An 11,117-nucleotide genomic window follows, 5' to 3' on the forward strand; every position below is an offset into this window, starting at 1 on the left:
CCGCCGCAGCTCATTCCTCCAGCTACTCCACCCTGCTCAACAGCCTGCCTGTCCCCTGCCTTCTCCAGCGCCCTCACCACCTTTATTACAATAAATCCACCTAACTTTCAACCACCATCCAGCTGTGTCTGTGTCTGCTTCTGGGTCCTAAACCAAAGCCCTCACAGAACAATCTGGCCACCATGGACCCAGCAGACACAGATTCACTCCGCCATGCTTTAGCCTCCCAGGGTTCGCTGGTTGGACAACATGACAAGATCCTCCGTGAATTGGTGGAGAATCTGCGAGCCCTTTCCTCCAATGTCATCCAACTCGGCAGCCAAATGGACCAGGTCAACGCCCATCTCACAGCTTCATCTGCCACAGCAGCTTCACCAGCTGACCCCCCACCAGCGCTCCCAACGCCTCCACCAGGGCATGCCACCCCAGCCCCACTAGCCCGTGAGCCTTTCATTCCGACTCCAGAACGCTACTCTGGGGATTTGGGGGCTTGTGGGCGGTTCCTTCTCCAGTGTTCTCTCGTGTTCCAGCAGCAACCTACCACCTACGTTTCAGATAAGTCACGCATAGCATTTATTTTGGGTTTACTTACTGGTAAAGCTTCTCAGTGGGCTACAGCTTTGTGGGAGAGGCAGTCTCCTATTTGTAATTCTTACCCGGTATTCATAGCTGAATTGAGAAAAGTTTTTGATCATCCTGTTCAGGGTAAAGAGGCTGCTAACCGTCTCCTCTCCTCCGTCAGGGCTCTGGATCAGTTGCAGAGTATGCAGTTGAGTTTAGGATCCTGGCAGCAGAGAGTGGGTGGGATGAAGTATCTTTACAAGGAGTGTTTGTTCATGGGTTAGCTGAGAATATTAAGGATGAGTTGGCTGCAAGGGATGAGACTGATAGTTTAGACTCCCTTATTTCCCTGTCCATACGCTTAGACAACCGTCTTCGTGAACGCCGTAGGGAGAGAGCCAGCCGCCCGCATGCCCCCACTTCTCCTTTCCAGTCCAAACCTGCCCCCCGGGTGATCCCTGACAGCCAGTTCTTCACCAGCCAGCCCCTCAGTTCCTCAGCATCACCCTCAATGGAGGAGCCCATGCAGTTGGGACGAGCTCGTCTCTCACCCTCAGAGCGCCAACGGCGAGTCAAGGCTGGTGTGTTGTCTATTGTGGCAAGGCTGGCCACTTCCTCGCTTCTTGTCCTCACCTGCCAAAAGATTAGGCTCATCCGGAACTGGAGAGGCCCTGATGAGCCACACCTCCACCTCTCCATCAGCCCCTCACCCCCGAATGCAATTTAATGCATCCCTTGTGTGCCAGGGTGACTCTATCCCCCTTCTTGCTCTGGTTGATTCTGGGGCTGATGATAATCTCATTGACTCCACCCTCGTTACCCAAGCTGGGATCCCTGTTGAAGCCCTTCCTGCTCCTAAGGATGTCAATGCGCTGGATGGAAGGCTCCTGGCCCGCATTACTCATCACACTGTTCCCCTGAGTCTCATCCTGTCAGGTAATCATCACGAATCTATAAAACTGCTAGTTATTCCCTCACCTCATGCTCCTGTGGTCCTAGGTCAGCCCTGGCTTAAACTCCATAACCCCCATATTGATTGGTCCACCGCATCTATTGCTAGTTGGAGCACCTTTTGCCACTCCCACTGTCTCCAGTCAGCCCTAGCTCCCTCTCAGTTAACTGCTGCTCCTACTTTTGAGCCCCCTGACCTCTCTTCAGTCCCTCCGGGGTACCATGACTTAGGTGAGGTGTTTAGTAAGCAGCGGGCCCAAACCTTGCCCCCACATAGGCCCTATGATTGTGCTATAGACCTGCACCATGGTGCCCCCCTTCCCTCGAGCCGTCTCTATAAACTCTCCTGTCCCGAAAGGGAGGCTATGGAGAAGTACATCAACGACTCACTAGTTGCTGGTTTTATTCGACCCTCCTCTTCTCCTGTTGGTGCCGGCTTCTTCTTTGTTGCAAAGAAAGATCACACCCTACGCCCCTGTATTGATTTCCGTGGCCTCAACGACATAACCATTAAAAACAAGTATCCACTACCCCTCATCGACCCCTCTTTCGAGCCCCTGCACAAGGCCACTGTTTTCTCAAAGCTGGACCTCCGGAACGCCTACCATCTGATCCGAGTCAGAGAGGGAGATGAGTGGAAAACTGCATTTAACACTCCCCTGGGCCATTTTGAGTATCAAGTCATGCCCTTTGGCCTCACCAACGCCCCTGCAGTTTTCCAGGCCTTGGTTAATGACATCCTCCGTGACATGCTGAACCACTTCATTTTTGTTTATCTAGATGATATACTCATCTTCTCCCGGAACATGGAAGAACATGTTCAACATGTGAGGTTAGTGCTCCGTCGTCTTCTGGAAAACAAGCTGTTTGTAAAAGCTGAAAAAGTGTGACTTCCACGTGACTTCTGTGAGTTTTCTGGGCTTCATCATCGAGCAGGGGCAGGTGAAGACGGACCCAGCAAAGGTTCAGGCGATGGCTGAGTGGCCCAAACCCACTACACGGAAACAGTTGCAGCGATTCTTAGGATTCGCCAACTTCTACAGACGGTTCATTCGAGACTACAGTAGAGTGGCGGCCCCTCTCACACAACTCACCTCCCCAGCCATCCCCTTTACTTGGACGCCGGAGGTTGACATAGCATTTGACACTCTGAAACAGTTATTCACTAGTGCTCCAATTCTAACTCACTCTGATCCCTCTTTGCAGTTTGTTGTGGAGGTGGATGCCTCTGATTCAGGTGTGGGGGCCGTCCTCTCTCAGCGGTCTCCTAAGGATCACAAGCTGCACCCCTGTGCCTTCTTCTCCCGGCGCCTTTCTCCGGCGGAGCGCAACTACGATGTGGGAACCGTGAGCTGTTGGCGGTGGTCCTGGCACTTGAGGAATGGAGGCACATGCTGGAAGGGGCTGAGCAGCCATTTGTAGTTTGGACAGACCACAAAAACCTCTCTTACCTCCGCTCTGCTAAACGGCTAAATTCCCGCCAGGCTCGGTGGGCTCTGTTCCTGGGAAGGTTTAACTTCATTCTCACTTACCGTCCTGGCTCACGCAACACCAAACCTGATGCCCTCTCCCGCCAGTCTGTCCCAGAGAAATCCTGCTCTGAGCCAGAAACCATTCTACCTCATTCCTGTGTGGTGGCCGCAGCTACATGGGAGATTGAGACCCGCATACGGGAGGCACAGCGCTCTCATCCAGGCCCAGGTAATGGCCCTCCTAACTGTCTGTTTGTGCCTGATTCAGCCAGATCTCAAGTTCTACAATGGGGCCATTCCTCTAAGCTCACCTGCCACCCTGGCTTCCACCGCACCCTCTCCTTCATCAAACGGCGGTTCTGGTGGCCATCCATGACCCGCGACACCCGTGCCTTCCTGTCCGCCTGCTCCGTCTGTGCCCGCAGCAAGGCCTCCCATCAACCCCCAGCTGGTCTCCTGCGCCCTCTGCCCGTCCCCAGTCGACCCTGGTCCCACATAGCTGTGGACTTTGTCACCGGTTTACCCCCGTCAGAAGGTAACACAATCATATTGACTGTGGTAGACCGTTTTTCCAAGGCTGTGCATTTTGTCCCTCTCCCTAAATTACCCTCAGCCACAGAGACTGCGGACCTCCTGGTCCTCCATGTGTTTCGTCTTCATGGCATCCCCCAGGACATCGTCTCTGACCGGGGACCACAGTTCTCCTCCCAGGTCTGGAAGGCCTTTTGCCAGGCTCTGGGTGCCACAGCTAGTCTCTCCTCTGGGTACCACCCTCAACGAATGGGCAGACGGAGCGGGCAAACCAAGATCTCGGGGCAGCCCTGCGTTTGTGTCACTGCTCACCACCCGTCCTCTGGAGTAGACAGTTACCCTGGGTTGAGTATGCCCATAACTCACTCACCAGCGCCGCCACAGGTATGTCCCCCTTCATGGCCTCTCTAGGCTATCAACCTCCCCTCTTCTCAGTCCAGGAGGAGGCTGTGGCGGTGCCAATCGGTCCAAGCCAACATCCAAAGGTGTCGGCGGATTTGGAGAGAGGTCCGGTCTGCCCTTCTCCGTTCAGCTGTCCGGAATCAACGCCTTGCTGACCGCCATCGATCCCCTGCACCCACTTACCAACCCGGTCAAAAGGTATGGCTTTCCTCCCGTGACTTGCCCCTTCAAGTGGAGTCCCATAAATTGGCTCCCCGATACATTGGACCTTTTGAAGTTGACAAGATCATTAATCCCACTGCTATCAAGTTAAAGTTGCCTTCATCTCTGAGAGTCCACCCCACGTTCCATGTTTCGCTGCTTAAGCCTGTGTCTTCCAGCCCCTTGTGCCCTCCAGCCGAACCCCCTCCACCCCCCCGGATCATCGACAATCACCCTGCCTTCACTGTTTGGCGGATTCTGGACGTCCGTCGCCGAGGCCGGGGGTTCCGGTTCTTGGTTGACTGGGAGGGTTATGGCCCAGAGGAACGCTCATGGGTCCCGCGCAGCTTCTTTCTGGATGCCTCCCTCATTCGGGACTTTTATCGGGAGCATCCAGACAAGCCTGGGGCGCCCGGAGGCGCCCGTTGAGGGGGGGGGTCCTGTCACGTCTCTGGCCTTGACTCCAGTAGTTTTTCAGTGTTCTGCTTCCCCTGGGTCTCCCCCTCCCCTGCCTGTGGGTGTGGCAGGGGCGCGGCTTCCTCATCAAGCACCTGGTCTCACTCTCCACTCTGCACTCTGCACCTGTCAACAATCACCTAATCAACCCACAGTACAAGAACACCAGCTTTCCTGCCAGTCCTCGCCAGATTGTTCTGCCTACCAGTTGGTATTTTCTCGGCCGCTCTGTATTATAATTACCAGAGTTATTCTTGTGGTTCCTAGTGCTTCTGATATCTAACATTGTGTTCTCCTGTCTTCTGGATTCCAGTGCCAGCCTCCCATTGAGCCATCCTCACGCCGCCGCAGCTCATTCCTCCAGCTACTCCACCCTGCTCAACAGCCTGCCTGTCCCCTGCCTTCTCCAGCGCCCTCACCACCTTTATTACAATAAATCCACCTGACTTTCAACCACCATCCAGCTGTGTCTGTGTCTGCTTCTGGGTCCTAAACCAAAGCCCTCACACAGGCCACACACACCAACATTTCTCCGCTGCGCCGCAGGCACACACACACACACACACACACACACACGCCAAACATTTCTCTGCTCCCTTCCTGATTCACTCCGTAGTTAAAACACATCGCGACATATCCCTCTCCCCTAAACTGTTTATCAGTAGTGCGACCAAAGGTGCACACTTGATTGTTCTGCTGTTTCCCATACGCGTATATTTACACAAACATTATTCTCACTCACCAGTTGCTGAAACGCTGCGTGTCCATCCTGTCATGTCCCATTCATGGGATTGATGAGCAAACAGGGCCGTAACAAATCCCCCCGTTATAAAGGGTGCCCTCGCGCGTTTTTGAGATCATGTGATCAGTTTAAATATGTTTATTATTTGGAATTGTGATTATGTTGCAAATTAACTTGTTTTGGTTGGGGGGGAATGTTTAGACAGAGGTATATCATTTATATGTAAAATATGCCTAGGTTAAAGGGACTATAAATATCTTCTATGATGAAAAATAATGTTAATTGTTATTTTTCTGTGTAAGGAATACGCCCAGGGGAGGGGCTATTGGTTTAAAAGGGGGTCATCTTGGCCAGCTGAGGTGAGTCTGATCTTGAAGTGTTGACAGAGAAGGTCACACTCAGGAAGGTAAAATATAGATTGTATTTTTGGATTGTTTTTGCCTATTCTGAAAGAAATCATGGAGTTATTGAGGAACTCGATTTTCAGTACTATTTGATGTTTTGTACAGAGCTTATTTTCTATTTTTCACTTTTTGTAAATAGTAAGCAATGATTGCACTTTGGGAGGCCGGCATAATAAAAAGGGGATTAATACGTTTTCCGACTACGCTAGTGTTTTTCATGTTGCACGGAGGTTTGACATAGAACCCCGCGACATATGGTGTCAGAAGTGGGATGGCTAGTCGGAAGGACATAACCACACAGGAGCGCACAGGACTGCGTTCCCAACGGCAAGGGCAGTCAGAGGAGGGCGCGGCTGCATGGACCCGGCTGGGGAGACGGATCATACTACGTCGTCCTCAGAGGAAGATGAGGAGGGGAGCAGGTACAGAGAAGATCTCATAGCACCTGCAGCTCCATCATCAACTGGGAGGGCCAGGAGAAGAACTATTGACAATGATGAGAGAATTTATGACAGCACAAAATAGGAGGGAGGAGGGCCTGTTAGCAGAGATCCGAGGCCTGAGATACGCTGCTCCTACTCCAAGCACGGTGACAGCAAGCAGTCCAAGAATTGATCTGCCGACGCCAGTACCCCAGCGTGGGCAATGGCATGCACCAACAGAGACGTTCTCTCCTATAGTAGCAGCTATAGACTATAACAGCAGCCCTGAGCATCCAAGGCCAGGGTGGAGACATTACAACGAGCCCAAATTATCCCCGTTTCAGATGGGGGAGGATATTGAGAACTATTTGTTACGTTTTGAGCGTATTGCCAAAACATGGAGATGGCCAGAGAATGAGTGGGCATGCAGACTCGTTCCACTGCTGTCGGGGAAGGCATTGGAGGCCTACACCATGATGGATGAGGAGAGGGCCCACTGCTACAACGACCTGAAGGGAGCACTGTTGACCAAGTTTGACATCTCTCCAGAGACGTATCGGCAGCGGTTCCGGTCCACAGTGGTACCACCTGGTGAAACCCCCACAGAGACCTACCACCGCCTGAAGGGTCTCTATCGACGCTGGATTCGGCCAGAGCAGCACACCAAGGAGGAGGTCGGTGAGGCCATTATCCTGGAGCAGCTACTCCGGATACTCCCCCCTGAAGTGAGGACCTGGGTGAAGGAGCATGAACCAGAGGGTGGACTCTCCGCTGCCAAGCTGGCGCTACAGTACCTCAACGCTCGGAGAGGAGGACCAGCTGCACGTTCCTACAGTGCAGCCCGCAGACCTACACTTCAGTTACCCCAGCCCCGGCCTACGAGGAGAGAGTTTAGCCAGGAGCCACCAGGTAACTTCAGCTCGGCCCTAAACCAACGAGGACCCGGTAAGGACTTTGTTTGTTTTTATTGTCAACAGCCAGGGCACAAAGCTTCTGTGTGTCCCATACGCAAAGCTAAACTCACCTGCGCTTGCTATGCTCCCCGGCCTGAGGTGGAGGATAGTGAAGTGAGGTTACAACGCTACAAAACTGTGACTGTTAATGGCCAGCAGGTTACTGCTCTTTTGGACAGTGGTAGCTTCATGTCGCTGGTGCGGCAGGATCTGGTGCCTGTAAACAGTGTGGATTACAGCAGACAAGAGGACATACTATGTGTTCATGGGGATAAGCATCCTTATCCCACAGCTGAATTAACTGTTACCATTGATGAACAGTCTTACTTGTTGACTGTTGGGGTGGTTGCAAAGTTACCTGTTGCTGCCCTCTTGGGTTGGGACTTACCTGTACTTCTGGACTTGCTGCGGGAGAACAGGCCAGTGGAAACTGACTCTGGGCAGAGGGGGGAAGTCAATGTCACTGTTTCTTGTCCTGTGATCACTCGTGCCCAGGCGAAAGCTGGGGTCCAACCGCTCCCAGACCTTCACCGTGGTCTGTGTGAGGGTGGCACTCAGGGGCTAAGAAAAGAGGAACCTTGTGCTCATCCTTTCCCAGACTTTGACAGTAGTCTGTTCGATGGTGGCACCAAGGGCCCAAGAAAATCCCGTCGCCAACGCCGCTTTGAGAAGCAGCTGAAGTCAGCAGAGCCCAAAACAAAGAGTACACTGTCAAATGAAATGTGGGCAGTACCTGATGATATTTCTGTGCTACAGAGGGGGGATACAACTTTGAAACATTTGTTTGCTAAGGTGGGGGAGGCAGCAAAGGGAGATTGTGTGGGAAGGGAAAGGTTTATTGTGGAAAAGGATGTGTTGTACACCGTTGATAATGACCATAAACGCCTAGTAGTTCCTGCTAACTGTAGGTCACTCGTCATGCACCTAGCACACACACTCCCATGGTCTGGACACCTTGGCCGCCACAAAACATATCTGCGCATCAGTTCACGCTTTTATTGGCCCTCCATGTACACAGACATTCAGAAATATTGTGCCACATGCCCAACATGTCAAAAAACATGCATCGCCCGCAAGTCTGACCGAGCTTTTCTGCAGCCACTACCTGTTATCTCCACTCCATTCCGCAGGATTGCCATGGATATTGTGGGCCCGTTGGTGAAAAGCAGTGGTGGACATCAGTACATATTGGTGGTGTGTGACTATGCTACTCGTTTCCCAGAGGCTTTTCCCCTGCGCACGATCACCGCTCCTGCTGTGCTGCGTGCGTTGGTGCAACTGTTCTCCAGAGTGGGAATACCTGATGAGATCCTGACGGATCAGGGAACGAACTTCACCTCCAGGTTGATGCAGCTCTTCCAAAAGCAGCTGGGCATCTCAGCAATCAAAACTACGCCATACCACCCACAGACTGATGGTCTGGTTGAAAGGTTCAACCAGACATTGAAGAATATGCTGCGGAAGTTCGTGGATGATACTGGCAAGGACTGGGACCGTTGGCTGCCATTCCTGCTCTTCGCCTATCGTGAAGTTCCCCAGGCATCAACTGGTTTCTCCCCATTCGAGCTGCTTTATGGCTGGGAGGTACAGGGACCCTTGGATCTGCTCCGCAAAGGCTGGGAGACACCTTCCACCTCGCAAGACGACAGAGGGGTGGTGCAGTTTGTGCTGGAGATGAGGGATCGGCTGGCAAGGTACCAGGAGGAGGCAGAGGTTAACCTGCGGGAGGCCCAGAAAAGCCAAAAGACCTGGTATGACCAACAGGCCCGGCGCCGTGAGTTCCAGCCTGGCCAAAAAGTTTTGCTGCTTCTCCCTTCATCCAACAGCAAGCTCCTAGCAAAATGGCAAGGGCCGTACCTCATCACCCGAAAAATGGGTCCGGTCACTTACGAGGTCCATCACCCAGACAAGAAGAAACCCAAGCAGACCTACCATGTGAATCTCTTGAAAGAGTGGAAGGACCGGTTGATCCAGGTACCAGGGGAGGTTCTGATGGCAAGGAAGGTCGACAGTGAAGAAGAGGTGGAGATGGGACTGGAGACCCTTACTACACCAGCTGCTCCTGTGTTGGCACATCTTGAACCAGGACAAGTTGCACGGCTCCTCCAGGTCTTCAAGATGACTCCGTCCTTATTTGCTGCCAGCCCAGGGAAGACAACTCTAGTGGAGCATGTCATTCGCCTCAAAGATGGACGACCAATTCGTCAACGTCCCTACCGTATTCCGCAGCAGCTGGTGGGAAAACTGCAGCAGGAGGTGGAGGAGATGTTGAAACTTGGAGTGATTGAACCATCCAACTCAGAGTGGTGTAGTCCGGTGGTCATCGTCTTCAAGAAGGATGGCTCCCTCCGAATATGCATTGATTTCAGGAAGATCAATGCCATCTCAGAGTTTGACGCCTATCCCATGCCAAGAATCGAGGACTTGCTGGAGAAGATCGGAGCTGCAAAGTACATCACCACCCTTGATCTCTGCAAGGGATATTGGCAGGTGCCACTGGAGGAGACAAGCAGACCCTACACGGCGTTCCGAACCCCAGCTGGACTCTACCAGTTTACAGTGATGCCATTTGGACTACACGGAGCACCAGCCACCTTCCAGAGACTGATGAACAGAGTACTCCAGGGTTGTGACAACTGCAGCGCTGCATACCTGGATGATGTGGTGATCTTCAGTGTCAAATTTACAAAAACAACTTAAACAACAGGACAAACCAGATCTTCAGGGAGATGGGGCTGCAAAAATCACGCCTTCCTGTAAACCTTTGAATTTGAGTTGACAAGGTCAGAGTTAATCCAGTGAATTGAGATGAGTAAATGCACATAGAGATTGACACTTACAGTATGTGGACTTTCCATGCACACACACACTCTCTCACACACACTCACACTCACACTCACACTCAACAACACACACGCACACACACACACACACACACACACACACACACACACACACACACGCTTTTGTCCCTTTTCACTTCAGGTGTCATTCAACCTGTAAAGGTACATTCCCGGTGTTTTTTGTAGTGTACCAGATGACTTACAAGAAATCCCATCATGTAAAAATAATGAGTGTGTTTGTCGGAGTGATGTGGGTGTGTATTTTGATGGGTGTTTGCATAAGACAAAAGACAAGGTGAGCCATAAAACCAATTTGTGGGGCTGTCAATTGATTCAAATATTTAATCGCACGTTTCTTATCTGTTCAAATTGTACTTTAAAGGGAGATTTGTCAAGTTTTTAATACTAATAATATGCTTTCTTTTTGCAAATATATGTATATATTTATAATTGGAAATCAATTAATAACACGAAACAATGACTAATATTGTCTAGAAACCCTCACAGGTACTGCATTTAGCATAAAAAATATGCTCAAATCATAACATGGCAAACTGCAGCCCAACTGGCAACAACAGCTGTCAGTGTGTCAGTGTGCTGACTTGACTATGACTTGCCCCAAACTGCATGTGATTATCATAAAGTGGGCATGTCTGTAAAGGGGAGACTCATGGGTACTCATAGAACCCATTTACATTCACATATCTTGAGGTCAGAGGTCAAGGGATCCCTTTGAAAATGGCCAAGCCAGTTTTTCCTCACTAAAATTTAATGCAAGTTTGTAGGGTTATTTCGCCTCCTTCATGACAAGCTAGTATGTGCTGCCTGTGTGAAAATGAACAACGTGGAGCATCTTGTGTAGTTATACTTTAGTTTAGGTTTCACAAATAATTAAATACTTAATCTTTTGGCACCTCTGCACCACATTATCATCAGTATCAGGATCTTGAAAAGATTGTGCAAGAAACTGAATTTACTCCGAAGAAAGAACCAAATGGAACTGGGGGAAATTGCCTCTTTTGTGGAGGAGGAAATTACTCTTTTTCTCGATAAGTTATGACTTTATTCTTGTAATATTACGACTTTTTTTCTCATAAAGTTATGACTTTATTCTTGTAATATTATGACTTTTTTCCTCATAAAGTTATGACTTTATTCTTGTAATATTATGACTTTTTT

This window comes from Sebastes fasciatus, chromosome 3 (assembly GCF_043250625.1).
Source record: "Sebastes fasciatus isolate fSebFas1 chromosome 3, fSebFas1.pri, whole genome shotgun sequence".
NCBI classification, from domain to species: Eukaryota; Metazoa; Chordata; class Actinopteri; order Perciformes; family Sebastidae; genus Sebastes; species Sebastes fasciatus.